Source organism: Acomys minous, assembly GCF_964271855.1.
Source record: "Acomys minous genome assembly, chromosome: 20".
NCBI lineage: Eukaryota > Metazoa > Chordata > Mammalia > Rodentia > Muridae > Acomys > Acomys minous.
Window position 1 is genome coordinate 9,626,341 of NC_140502.1, and position 15,094 is coordinate 9,641,434.

The 15,094-nt window shown below is 38.7% G+C and overlaps 1 long non-coding RNA gene across 1 annotated transcript; it reads left to right on the forward strand.

Moving 5' to 3' along the window:
* The first annotated feature begins 8,404 nt into the window (after positions 1-8,404).
* LOC311591286 lies at positions 8,405-11,893 on the forward strand. Its single transcript, XR_014777050.1, has 3 exons — positions 8,405-8,478; positions 8,622-8,924; positions 11,709-11,893. It is a non-coding gene; the product is annotated as an uncharacterized lncRNA (long non-coding RNA).
* Positions 11,894-15,094: the final 3,201 nt, after the last annotated feature.

Consider the following 15,094-nt stretch of genomic DNA (forward strand, 5'->3'; position numbering starts at 1 on the left):
CAGTTACATGGAAATCACTGACTTGTATGGCAACAAGCAGCAGATGTACCAGTGCATACTTGATATTTTGGCATCGTCCCTTTCTCCCACTCTTTCAACAATGGTCCTTGAGACATGATAGAAGAGGTTGCAACACAGATGTCCTATTTAGGCCTGAACATTTCAGAGTGCCTTATGATTCACACATTTGATCCAACGTGGAATTTTGTGTTCATCATTATTTACTGTCGACAGAGCATCTCTGCTGAGGGTTGAGATATGGAAAAGTTTATGGGTGTAATAAAAAGTCATTGACATCCTATTGGGTCTCTAAGTGAGAGAAAACATATGGTGTTTCTATTTGCGATTTGGTAATAGGTCACTCAGAATGTGTGTTTCCACATTCTGCATCAATTTATTGTAAAGAATGTCATGTTCTCCAGCATACCATGATGATATTCAGTGTGAGAGGAGCTGGGGAACTTGTGTCAGTATTGGGAAATATTTGCAAAGAATGAATTCCTTGCATAACTTTTCCTGTTCATTTGCAGAAGTGCAAAAATACATTCTCAAATGTACTCACCTCAATGCTGTGAGGCATTCCTTATTGAGTATATAGAGAGAGTTTGTTGAGAACATAGTATCTTTTTTGATACATAAGATTAATCATGTTCTCAAAAGATCTGGTTACCTTGTGCTTTATTGGCTTGAAAAGAAGCATGTCTCCTGTGGTTACTTTTCAACTTTCATTATATGATATGGTTAACTATAAACACTATTACGTCTGGAGACTCCTTGACCATTGTGTCCCTTATGTCTGTCAGATAATGTAGAGGCTATTGGAAAATAGTGATTGTTGATATTCTAGCTAGGAAATCCCAGAGGCAATTTTTTAAGATATTCTTGAAATTCAAAAATCATTAAAAGTAAAGTGTTATGGGAACTTTACTCAAAGTGCAGGACCAAACTGTCTAATAACTCCCAAAAGATATCACTAAGGGGAAATAGATAAATTATGTAATCCAAGTGTGCTATGGTGAAGCTGAAAACAGCATAGATATCCCTCCAATGAAGAACAGATAACGAAAATGCAGTGCAGTTTCACGATGGAGTATTACTTGGCTATTAAAATCAATAACAACATGAAACTTTCTGGCAAGTAGCTAGAAGTAGATAAAAACATGTATTAAGACTAATATGGTGTGTACTCACTTATAAGTGAATATTAGTCATATAAAATCAGGATAACTATGCTACAAACCACAGACCCAAAGAAGCTAAGTAACAAGGAGGACCCAATGGGGGATGATTGAATCTCACAGAAAAGAGGAGAAAATAAGTATTAGTCAAAACATGAGGAACTCAGAGGAATCCATCCACTCTTTTAAGCACTTTATATAGTCTACTATAATTATTTCGTTCTCTTGGGACCTCAGACCATTAATAATGAAAACCAAAGCATGGCTGTGTGTGAACACATAAAACATAATGGGTGGATTAGGGAGGTGACTCGGTGGGGGAGCAGATGGAGATAAGAAGAGGAGGGATGAGGTTGGGGAAGGATAGAGGGGGAAGGTGGATGGAAGGAGATATAACTGGATTAGGGAATATCTCCAGTACAAGATAGAAACTTAGAGTCATGGAAACACCCGGGAATCTATAAGGGTGATGCTAGCTGTCATTTCTACCAATGGGGAATATGATGACTAGGTGAGCCATTGCCTGTAACCAGATGAAATTTCTGATTGAGGGATTGGGACAAACACTAAAGCCACAAAGCCTTAGATGTACAATTCTTCTTGCCTTAAAAAGGGCCGGATAAAAGATAGAACAATGTTTTAGAGAAAGACCAACTAATAACTGGCCCGACTTGAGACACATGCCATGATATGAAGCCTGTTCCAGATATCATTAATGATATTCTGCTATACCTGCAGACAGAAGCATACCAGAGCAATTATCAGGGAGGCTTCACGCAACAACTGATAAAAACAGATGCAGATACTAGCCCAAGGGGCATGTCCCACGAAAGCCTTCACTTACCAGGAAACTGGGACAGAGGGGAGGACATCCTATTGAGACTCTGGATGAGAGAAGCATGGGAGAATAGCAAAGTAGAAGGATCCAGAGGGTTCTAGAAATCTATAAGTAGAACATTATGATAGGCAGATTTGGGCCCAGGGGTCCCGCTCAAACGAAGGCACCAGCCAAGGACAATACAGGCGGTAAACTTTAAACCCATACCCAGATCTAGCCAATGGTCAGAACATTCTCCACAGAGAAGAACAGATGGTGCCTCATATTTGACCATGTCCCCTGGAGGGGGAGACCTGGTGGCACTCAGAGGAAGGATAGCAGGTTACCAAGAAGAGACTTGACACCCTATGAGCATATACAGGGGGAGGTAATCCCCCTCAGGAACAGTCATAGGGGAGGGGAATAAGGGGAAAATGGGAGAGAGGGAAGAAGGGGAGGATATAAAGGATGGGATAACCATTGAGATGTAACAAGAATAAATTAATAATAAATAAAAAGAAAATAAAAAAACAGATGCAGATACTCATATCTAAGCATTAAGCAAAGCTTGCGGAACCCTCTGGAAGAGGGAGAGGATAGACGCAGAAGTGTAAAAGACACAACAAGAAAACCCACAGAATCAACTAACATGGGCTCATAGAATCTCTCAGAGACTGAACTGCTTAACAGAGAGAATGCATGGGACAGACCATTGCCATTTGCACATATGTAGCAATTGTGTAGATGGTTCCTCACGTTTGACTTCTAGTGAACTACAGGAGTATTGATGACTATTTGATTGCCTTCATATTTCTTTACCCTCACTGGGTTGTTTAGTTTAGCCTTAATAGAAGAAGATTGTGTAGCCTTTATTATATTTAGTATGAACCTTGTATCCCTCAATTCCCCAAGACTTTTAACATGAAAGGGTGTTGAATTTTGTCAAAGGCTTTTTTATCTAAAGAGATGCTCATGTGGATTCCTTTCATTTTGTTTATAGGGTTTTTTAAAAAATATATTGAACCACCCCTGCATCCATGGGATGAAGTCTACCTCATCATGGTGAATGATTTTTTGACATGTTCTTGGATTCTGTTTGAGAGTACTATATAGAGCATTCAATAAGGGAAATTGGTCTAAGATTTTCATGTTTTTAAAAAATTTTTATTAATTTATTCTTGTAACATCTCAATGGTTATCCCATCCCTTGTATCCTCCCATTCTTCCCTCCTTCCCATTTTCCGCTTATTCCCCTCCCCTATGACTGTTCCTGAGGGGGACCTCCTCCCCCTGTATATGCTCATAGGGTATCAAGTCTCTTCTTGGTAACTTGCTGTCCTTCCTCTGAGTGCCAACAGGTCTCCCCCTCCAGGGGACATGGTCGAATATGAGGCACAAGAGTTCATGAGAAAGTTATACCCCACTCTCCACTCAACTGTGGAGAATATTCTTTTTTGAGTATTTTTGTGGTTTAAGTATCAGAATTACTGTAGACTCATGTGTTTGGCAATGCTCCTTCTGTGTCTATTTTGTAGAACAGTTTGATAAATATTGGAATTTTCTCTTTTTTAAAATTATGGTAGAATTCTTCACAGAAAACATCAGGGCCTGGGCATATTTTCTTCTATTTCTTAACAGGTTATAAGTCTACTTAGCTTATTTATTTGGATATGATTTAAATTTGTTAAGAGAAATCTATTTTTCCAATTTTGTGGAGTACAGGCTTTTTAAGTAAGACCTAATAATTTTTTTTGGATTTTCTCAGTTACTGCTATAATGTCCCTTTGCTTTTCTGATTTTGTTATTTGTATATTCTCTGTCTGCATTTTAGCTAGTTTGGCTAAGGGTTTGTCAATCTGGTTGATTTTTTTCTCAAAGGATATGCTCTTGTTTTTGTTGATTCTTTGTGTTGTATTTTTTGCTTCTAATTTATTTATTTTAACCGTGAGTTTGATTTATATCCTGCTATCTACTCCTCTTAAGTTTGTTTGCTTCTTTTTTATTCTAGAGCTTCTAGGTGTGATGTTAGGTTGCTGATACGAGAATTCTCCAATTTTTTAGTGCTTTGAACTTTCTCTTAGCACTGCTTTCACTGTGTCCCATAAATTTGGGTACGTTGTGAAGTTTAGGAAGTCATTAATTTCTTATTTCTTCTGTGACCATGGTCATTGATGAGAAAGTTGTAAATTTCAATAGTGTGTAGGCTTTCTGTTGTTTCTGTTGTTGTTGAAGTCCAGCTGTCATCTGTGGAGATCTGATAAAATTCAATAGGTTATATAAATTTTCTTGTATCTTTTGAGGCTTGCTGTGTCACCGGCTATAAGGTCAATTTGGGAAAAAGTTCTGTGAGGTGCTGAGAAGAAGGTATTTTCTTTTGTGTTTGGGTAAAAAGTTCTGTAATATCTATTAGGTCTGTTTGAATTATGACATTTGTTAGTTTCATTATATCTCTGTTTATTTTCCAACTCATTGACCTGTCCATTGGTGAGAGTGGGGTGTTAAAGTCTGCCACTATTAGTGTGTGGAGATCACTATGTGATTTAAGCTTTATTAATATTTATTTTACAAACATGGGTGTCCTTGTATATGGGACATATATACTCACACTTGATATGTCCTCTTGTTTGATTTTTCCTTTGAAGAATATGAAGTGTCCTTCCCCATCTCTTTTGATTAATTTTGACTGAATGTCTATTGAATTAGGTATTAGAATGACTACTCCAGCTTGCTTGTTGGGTCTGTTTGCTTGAAAAACTTATTCCAGCCCTTTACTCTGAGGTAATGTCTATCTTTGTTGCTGATCTGTGTTTTTCCTATGCTGCAGAATTATAGATCCTGTTTCTGCTTCCATTCAGTTAGCCCATGTCTTTTTCTTGTGGAATTGAGTCCATTGATCTTGAAAGATATTGTTACTTAGATGTTGGTGTTGGCTTTCTTCCTCGACACTCCCCCTTTCTGTTTCTATGTCTTCCTTTTGTTTTGCTGCAATGGAGTCATTTATTTCCTATATTTTCATTGGTGTAGTTAACTGGCTTGAGTGGGAGTTTTCCTTCTAGTATCGTCTGTCAGGCTAGATTTATGCAATGATCATAGAAACATGGTAGGATGTGCTGTGTTAAATATGTCCCGTTTAGGCTACAGCATTCCACAGTTTCTTGTACACATATTATACCAGTTGTGGAACTCTGTGTTCATGTTCATGCACACAGAACTTCTTTTCTGACGATGGAGATATTGACTAATTAATGGATGTAATGGTAAGTCATTGGAGTTGGTTTACCACTGTGATATTTTTTAGTAGAATTGGGGTACTGTGTTCAACTCTAGGGCACATGACATATGTAGCCACAAGTTCTTGACCCCAACACTGGTTCCAGGAATGGATTACCTTGTTGAGTGAGCCTTATTGCCATTTGAAATGTGATTGGATTCTTCTACAGTATTTGTTCCACTTGTGCCTGCTGGCATGTCTTTCCAAGGCAGCCATGGTTTAACTAATAGGGTTCACAGGTGTCTATGGCAGGTGATTCCCTTTCTCCTTCTTCCTGGCCATACCAACTTCTAATACAATGAAGGCAAGCCAGCAGACATGAAGATTCCATAAAAGATCCTGACACTGGGAGTGTTATTTGTTGTCCTATTGTGTCTGGTATAGAAATTGTTACCTGCTCAAAAATAACTTAAACTAAATGATCTATATATACAGTAGTAAAATTTCAGATTACCATCTTGAAATGTCTTATGGCTAGTTATCCTTGTATCTACTTTATGTTCCACCCTGTCTTCACATCCACCCTTTCATTAATCCTTTCACACAATGATTCACCTTCCTTCAGTGCTGTTTGTTGTATTGACCAGCACTTAAGTTTTACTCACATGGCCACTAACTAATTTCATGATATCTATGTGTATTCTAAATGAAGTGCACACATCTGATGTTCCAAGGATAATACCTGAAAATGAGAGGAGGCGTGTGGAGTTTCTATGTCTGGGACTGGGTTAGCACACTCAGAGTGAGTGTTTCCAGGTATCCATTTATCTGTGAGTTAGGTCTCAATTTCCACACCTCCAGGATTGAATTCACCGTGAAAATAGCTGGTGATTTTCGGACTACATTGAGAAAAGTGTGCAAAACAAAGCAAGTATTCCTTGCTTAAGTTTTCCTATTTCTCTGCAGAAGTACAAAAATATATTGTGAAATGAACTCACATCAATTGTAAGGAACATTCATTATTATGGAGAGACAAAAATTATGTTGAGAATATTGTATATGATTGAAAGATAAGATTCATCTTGTTCTTAAAAGATCTGGATCCCTTTTCTTTACTGGGTTAAAAAGAAATATGTCTCCTGTGCTTTTTATTCTTGATAGTCATTATATGATATGGTTAATTATAAGTATTACCACTTGTGGAGACTGCCTAATTACTGTGTTCTTTATTTCCTCTAGGTTGTCAAGACTAATGAATAATGGTGAGTGTTAGTATTCTAGCAAAGGATCTTATATGTACACCTCTAGTCTAAGAAAAATTAAAAAACATAGTGTTATGGGAACTTTCCTCGAAGTGACAGGAACAAACCATCTAATCCTCCCCCAAAAGGCAACAATGGCTGATACAAATAAACAATATAATCCAATAAATGTAATTGTGATTACTAATTTAAATTTGGATGGAAGGCTGTTTATCTGAGATTGTAACTTTAAAAAATATTTTAACAGCTACACTACTGAATATCTCTCTATTTTTTTCTTTCTTACCTTGCTCCTTCAGCAGAAAACAATATCAGCATGAGGTCAAGTACTGTGAAACACTCCCATCTTCCATAACAAAATGCATATATGCCAAATCCCATAAGTAACATATATAAAAATCATAGTTCCTGGAACTGAAAGAAAAAAAAACCCTCTTTCTTTTATTCCATCCACAGAGAATAGCATTCCTGTGACTTGTTGCTATTAGTATACTTCTGGGAAATTGAAAGGCATCATCAAAGTTTGTGTGGAAGAATGGAAAATTCCTCTTCTGAGCACAATAATCAAAACAAATGTGTATGCATTCTTTTTTATGCATTCTTGTTCTGAGGACCTGAGCTTGTTACCTATAATATCAGATAGGAGTTAAGGATCTAGGAGGAGTATTGAGGAGCAAGGGTTGCAACACAGCAATAACAACTTGTTAATGGAACCAAGTAGACAATCATGCCGGCAGCACAGAAACAAATGAACACGGGCAACAGAACTTGAAAATGCTGATCCTTGGCTCCAATGGGTCACACCATTGTAACAAAAGTTGTGGAAGTCCACTGGAGCTTAGGGAAGAAATAGAGAACATTTTGGATTGAGACATGTCCTAATCAATATAGGAATCGAGGCTCTGAACCTTTCTTGAGATTATATCCTCCTGTTGTAAGATCATGACTACATCTTGTCTAATAAAAACTGTGCTGGTTTTGACCAACATCACCTTTGCATACATGGGACCTAGAATTGATTCTCTTTGTAACATAAATTGTTGTGACATGTTTATATAAGTTTTCTGGCTTGAAAAACACACAGACTATCTCGAATGTTTCATAAATAGAGAAAAAAATGTATTCTTAAAAGACTCTTCAGAGAACTGAGTACATCACCATGAGAACTAGAGAAAAATAGAAGTTCCTTCTCTCATGGTGGTGATGATGTGGCAAACCCATGACAGGAAGGACCTACCCTCAGAATGACAACAGCATGTACACTGGTGGTACAGTTCATGGGCAGACAGCCACAAGAGCACAGATAAGAACATTTCCAAGGCTCACCATGATCTTCATGCTCAGAGTGCTGCTGTGTCTTGATGAGATATGAAGTAGAGGGAGTGGTCACTTAATTCTGTAAAGTAACCTACCCCACAGGCAGCTTTGATTCTCTATGGACACTCCAGGAGATCCACCCTGGCTCTCAGAAACAAAAATCTCTGAAAAGAGTTTTTTTCTTCCAGGTCTGACTGTGAAACATAGTACTTCAGTACAGCCAGGTAAGTATCTCCAGCCATTCCAGGATTTGATTCTTCACTCTGACTTCTTTTTTGTTCTCCAGCGAGTCAATTCTTCACAAAAGGGATGGGGAAAAGTATTTATGTATGAGTGTTCTGTACTAAGAGATGGGGTCTGAAGGAGGAATGTCCTGGGACTCACACTTTGATTTCCTTTCAGGACCCCTTACAAAGCCCATCATCTGGGCAGAACCAGGCCCTGTGATTGCCAAATATTCATCTGTAGTTATTTGGTGTCAGGGTTCCTGGGAGGCCCAGGAGTACCTACTGCATAAAGAGAGAAGCACAGATCCTTGGGACAGACAGTTGCCTCTGGAAAGAAGGAACAAGGCCAAGTTCTACATTGATCATATGACAGACAACTATGCAGATATATATATATATAAGTGTTCCTACAGGAGCTCTTCTGGCTTGTCAGAGCACAGTGATAGTCTGGAGCTGGTGGTGACAGGTGAGGGGACATTCATGGTTCCCAGCACTGGTTTTCTCCTAACAACAAGGTCTACTCTCTAGGAGCACATCCCTTAGAGCCCAAGCATGAAGGAAATTGTGGTTACCTAAAGTTCATTTCACATACTTCCTCTTGTATTCTAGGAGCCTATGAGAAACCCAGGCTGTTGGTTTGGCCCAGCCTTGATGTAACTACAGGAGAGTCCATCACCATGCAGTGTAGCTCATCACTGGCATTTGGAAGATTCATTCTCATCCACGAAGGAAAACACAATCTGTAATGGACTCTGGACTCACAGAAACATTCCAACCAGCCATCCCAGGCTCTTTTTCTTCTGGACTCTGTGACTCCCAAACACAATGGAACATTCAGATGCTATGGCTCTTTTAGGAACCATCTACAAGTGTGGTCAGAATCAAGTGACCCACTTGACCTCCTGGTCTCAGGTAAAGACTCCTGGCTTATCCTTGCTTAATGTACAGTGTCAATCAAATCCCTTAATAATAACTCCCTAGCTTAAAAAGCAGTAGGGACACTTGGAACATGCATTTATAGAAAATAATTATTAGCCAAAACATGAGGAGCTCAGAGGAATGCTCCCTTCTTTTAAGGCCTGTATATAGTCTACTCCAATTATTTCATTCTGTTGAGAAGTTCAGACTCCTAATTAGAACATGGAAAAAAGCATGACCATGAAGAATTAGGTGAGAGGGTAAATTCTACATTAAGAGATGACACAACATATATAGTTCTGTCAAGGAGGTAAGGAACTATATACAAAACCATTTATTTTGAGAATGTTTTAATGTCACCTGATTTTTTTTTGTACAGAACCATCAGCCTCTCAGCTCCAAGTTCACACAGGAAATCTCACATGGATGGTGATGGCTGCCTTGGTTCTAGTGACTCTAGTGATTCTACTGTTGGAGGTTTGGTATAGCCAGAAAGTGGAAGAAGATACAATCAGGAGATAAACAAGAATCATCACTAGTCTTCACAACTTATGAGACCATGGGACATAATTCTGAAAGTCTCCTACAACTAGAAACTGGGTGTACATTAAAGTTGTCTACTCTTGATTCTCCTACTACAGCCTCCTCCAGCGAATCCCACCAACATGCCACCTCACACATCCACCTCTAGACATGGATATTCCACTCCTTGGCACTTACCCAAAAGATGCTTCACCATATCACACAGACGAGTGCCCAATAATGTTCATTCCAATTTAACTTTTAATAGCCTGAAACTGAAAACACACTAGATGCTCATCGGCTGAAGAATGGGGAAAGAGAGTGTGGTGCTTTTTCACAATGGAGTATATTACCCAGCTATTATAATCAATAACAGCATGATACTTGCAGGCAAACGCCTGGAAGTGGAAAAGATTATGCTGAGTGTGGCAACTGAGACCTCAGACCTAGAAAGACAAACAGGGTATGTACTCATTTATACATGAATATTAGTCAGATAAAATCAGAATAACCATGCTACAAACCACAGACCCAAAGACGCTAAGTAACAAGATGGGCCCAATAAAGGATGCTTGAGTCTCGCAGAAAAGGGGAGAAAATAACTATCAATCAAAACAGGAGCTCAGAGGAATGGATCTATTCTTTCAAGAACTTCAAATAGTCAACTCAAATAATTTGATGTCTTGGAAAGCTCACACCATTAGAACATGAGAAAATATGGCTATGCAGGAAGGCATTAAACATAGGGGGAGCTGGGGGAAGGGGTTGGGTGGGGGAGTGGGTGGGGCTAAAAATGGAAGGCAGGTTGTTAGTTTCCTTGGGTTAGTGTTTTCCTTCCAGAATCTTCTCTGTGCATGGGTACTGGTTAAACTTCGTTTTGTCATGGAATGTCTTGTTTTCTCCATCTATGCTGATTGAAAGTTGTGTAGGTAGAGTAGTCTGTGTTGGCATCTGTGGTCTCTTAGTGTCTTCATGACATTTGTCCTGGCCCTTCTGGATTTCAGAGTGTCTGTTTAGAAGTCAACTGTAATTCTAATAAATTCGCATTTATATGGGACTTAGCCTTTTTCTCTTGCAGTTTTTAACATTCTTTGTTGTTGTTCTGTACATTTAGTGTTTTGAATATTATGAAGTTGGAGGATTTCCTTTTCTGATTCAATCTACTTGGAGTTCTGTAGGCTTCTTGTATGTTTATAGTCATTTCTTTCTTTAAGATGGGAAAGTTCTCTTCTTTGATTTTGTTGAAAATATTTCCTAGGCCATTGAGCTTGGAGTTTTCTCCTTTTTCTATTCCCCACTATTTTTAGGTTTGGCTTTTATAGTGTTCTGGATTTCTTTAATGGTTTGTGTCAGGAACTTTTTAGTTTTAACATTTCCTTGGACTGATGTATCGAAAAATTTAACCATATCTTCTATGCTTCATATTCTCTCTTCTATCTCTTGTATTCTGTTGTGATTGCTTGTGTCTGCAGTGCCTGTTCTCTTCCCTGGATTTCTCAAATGCAAGGTTGCTTCAGATTGTGTTTTCTTTGTTGCTTCTGATTCCCTTTTTAGGTCTTGAATAATTTTATTCATTTATTACATTTCTTTCTCATGTTTGATTATATTATCCTGTGATTCTTTATATGATTTATTCAACTCCATTATCCATTTGAGTGGATTTTCCTGTATTTCTTTGAGAGATATATTTCTGTCCTTCAAAGGTTCTATGGTTTTTATGACCTTAGATTTAAAACCTTTTGCTTCATGGGTGTTAGTATTTGTCTGGTTGTTTAAGTAGAACCACTTTTTCCCTCAGTGGTGTCCTATGGTTCTGAGTTTTGTTGTTTGTGTTCTTGTGCTGTCCTCTAGCCATTTGCTTGCCTCTGGGATTAGCAGGACTGGAGATGTCTCCAATAAGGTTGCTGTCTGTGTTTGTTCCATGTGGGGCAGGCACGTCAAGAGCACGCAAAGATAGCTCCAGGCCAGAGGCTATTTGCTGGGGATCCCCAGAAGCCCCCTCAGGATGATGAACAATGGGTGTTGGTGCCTGCACCCAGCTCAGCACTGCTGGCTTCCCCCTATGTTTCCCAATTGGGTTAGGCAGGAAGCCAAAATCTGCTCAGATGTACCTTAGGCTTACAGCCTGGTCATTCTGAGACACAAGTGTGCTAACCGGCAAAGGTGAGGCAAGAACCCACCTAAGTGTACATAACAGCTATCCCAAAGAGCCATATGGGACAACCATGCAGCTCTGGCCTTGGATCTCTCTTACAGGCCTGTCCCACTTGCAGCACAGAAAATAAACCAGAAGAAGTGAGCCAGATGCCAGCGACCATGCTCTTTTATCATTTTTTCCTTCAAAAGAAAGCATATCAGTGTAAACTGTATTTTTTTGTTGACCCTCAATATATTGAAGTCATACTCACTGCAAAAACAGAAAATAAAATTATTCATTCTAAGAATATGAAGGCTTTTTTTGGTTTGACATACAGGAAAACACTTGGTTCTATTGTGATTATTGAGTGCTTTTATTAGTAATGAATCTACTATATATACACAGAGGTGATATAATAAAATGGGTTACATTCATCCTGCAAATCGATGGATGGTTGCTTATGAGTAGAAGTTCTAAGAACCTAGAGGTTGCTCAGTACACAATGCAGGATACCGCAGATGGTGTTTAAAATAATCACAAATAATTAGTCCCTAACACCAGGGAATTAGAGGCCTTGCAGTGGCGAATAAGACTTAGCAGGTAAAGAGAGAGAGCAAGCTTCCTTGTTCAGTGTCATTTATGTAAGGCATCAGGAGAAGGTCTAGCCCAGATTGCAAGTGAAAATTGTCACTTCATAAAAAAATCTTAAAGGCCTGTTTTTCCTTCTCAAAGTTTCAGAGTAGAAGTAGTTCATTTTTGTTACAATATTTCATTAGGTAAAGACCCTTCAATATTCCTCCATTGTTTGTGGAAATGCAGGCTTTTACAATCATCTTGGGCTTCAATCTGGTGCTTTCTTAGATAATTGGGAGTAGCTCTACCTCACGATCCAGCAGCACCACTTCTGGTCATATACCCAAAAGAGGGCCTCCATACCATAAGGAAACATGCTTTTCTATGTTCATAACAGTTTTATTTGTTATAGTCAGAAGCTGGACAAAGCAGATGTTTCTGAAATGAAGAACGGATAAAGAAAATATGGTACATTTACACAATGAATATTACTACTCTGCTGCTTTTTAAAAAAGGAAATAATGAAACTTGCAGGCAAATGGATGAAACTAGAAAATATCATCCCAAGTGAGGTAACCCAGACTCTGAAAGATACACATAGTGTGCACTAATGTATAAGCAGATATGGCCACATAGCACAGGATAAATCATATGACAATTCACTGAACCAAACCAGCTAAACATCAAGGTGGGGGGCTAGGAATGATGCTTGAGTCTCATTCAAAAAGGGAAATATAACAGACAGCTTAAGTGGGTGAAAAGAGGAAACAGAATAGGAGAGGAAGTGGGGAAGGAAATGAGGGTGGAGATAAGATGTGGGGACAGTGTGGAGGGAGGCCAGAGGGCTTGCAGAGATAAGAGAAACAATTGGGGGTGGTATTGTTCAGACAAGTGGGAGACCTGCGACAGAGGAAGCTCCTGGGAATATATATGCTGTTGATGCCAGCTAAGACTGCTTGTATCATGGATCATAGAGACTGAACAAGCCAACTTCTAGTTAGAATTTCTAGTGGAAGGAGGGGAACACCAAGCCACCCAAAAAACCTAGACCCGAAAACATACTCGGCCTACAAGATGTGCAGGTATAAAATAGAGCAAAGATTAAAACCATGTCCAGCCAATTCCTGGCCCAAAAGAAGACCCTCTGCACGAGAGAAAGCCAACTCATTACCTTATTGAAACTTTTATATGCTCACAATTATATGTGCTCAAATATATATATTTGTTTAGAGAAAATCTCAAGACAGTCAATAGTTTAAAAGGACGTGTATTCATTAGTAGTTGTATAAATTTGGTGAGTTATGCTTTTGATTTTGTTGTTTTGTGATAGTATAATTTATCCTGAACTACACCATGCCATCTCAGAGGCTGGCTAATCTTGAAGATTCTCCTGATTCTTGCTGTTTCACTCCAGTTCGGTGATTGTTCACAGTGTTATTTTGTCAATCCATTCACATTTCTATCATCTGAATACATAGGTGGGAAACTTGAGGCAATTGGTTTAACTGAGGCTCATGGGTATCCAAACCTTTGCTAGGAGAAATAGCGAAAGCTAATGAACATGTTTGCTATGAAAGAGGGGTCTAAAAATTATTTAACATGTAGCTTAATTTTTGGTTTTAGCATAGCATTTACATTTTCTTGACTAGGTGGCCTGAAGGGTCCAATGCTAACTGTTTACATGATATTTTTCATATCATATAATTCATCATTCATCATAATTGAGTGACAGTTGTAAAAGCTTTGCATTTGCTTAAAAAGTGTCATAACTAACCAGCTCCATATGAAGTGTTAACTTGCTTGTTAAAAGGGAGTAGCTTTAATTTGGTTTCAGTGAATAAAGGATGGTTAGTGTTTATGATCCAGTTATATTTGGTGCCAAATACAAAGGGATCTAACGTATTTGCCTAAATGACATATTACTTGTCTTTTGGAAACAGAAAAAAATGCTACCTAAGATAATGGGAAGTCATTAAGTTCCTATGTCAATTGACAAGTCATTTAAATTCTGTATTCATCAAGCCCTAGAAGAGATTCTAGCTGCCAGGATTTCAATTTTATTTGACAAGCTAAGGAAAGTTTATAAGTATGAGATTTCTTGATAATCATATTTTTCAGCTTTAGAAAGGATATAATGTTATGCATTTATCAAATATACTCCAACATATAACAGAAAGGGTATTCATTTTGCTGATTATTTTGTGTTCAAGTTATTTCAAGGTAATTCATGAATATTCTCATGAAGTGTTTGGAAATATAGAAGGAATTATTTTTTCAAAAAGGTTAAGTACCAAAGGTAGGTAGTTTAGGTTACAGAGATGTTAGTCATTTTTAGGTTTTCTAATTTGTACTCTAACATTCTTTTACTATGTTTTTTTTACACATTTTTATTGAAAATTAAAAATAATTCCTATTACATCTCATTTTCTATCCCATCCCATGCATCCTCCCATTCCTCCCTCCCTCCCACTTTCACCCCACTCCCCCTTCCCTATGACTGTGGCTGTGGGGGACCTCCTCCCCGTGAATATGGTGCTAGGGTATCAAGTCTTTTCTTGGTAGTCCTCTATCCTTCTTCCGAGTGCCATTGGGCCTCCCCCACAAAGGGACATGGCCAAATATGGGGCACCAGAGATCCTGTGAAAGTCAGTCCCCAGTCTCCACTTAGCTGTGGAGAATGTTCTGTCCCTTGGCTAGATCTGGGTAGGGGTTTGATGATGACTGCTCGTTTTGTCCATGGTTGGTGCCTTAGATCAAGCAGAATCCCTGGGCTCAGATCTAGCCATCATAATGTTTTTCTTGTAGGTTTCTAGGACCCTCTGGGTCCCCCTACTTGCCTATCCTCTATATTTTCCTCATCTAGAGTCTCAATAGGATGTCCTCACCTCTATCCCCGTTTCCTGGTAGGTGCAGACTTTCATGGGACCTGTCC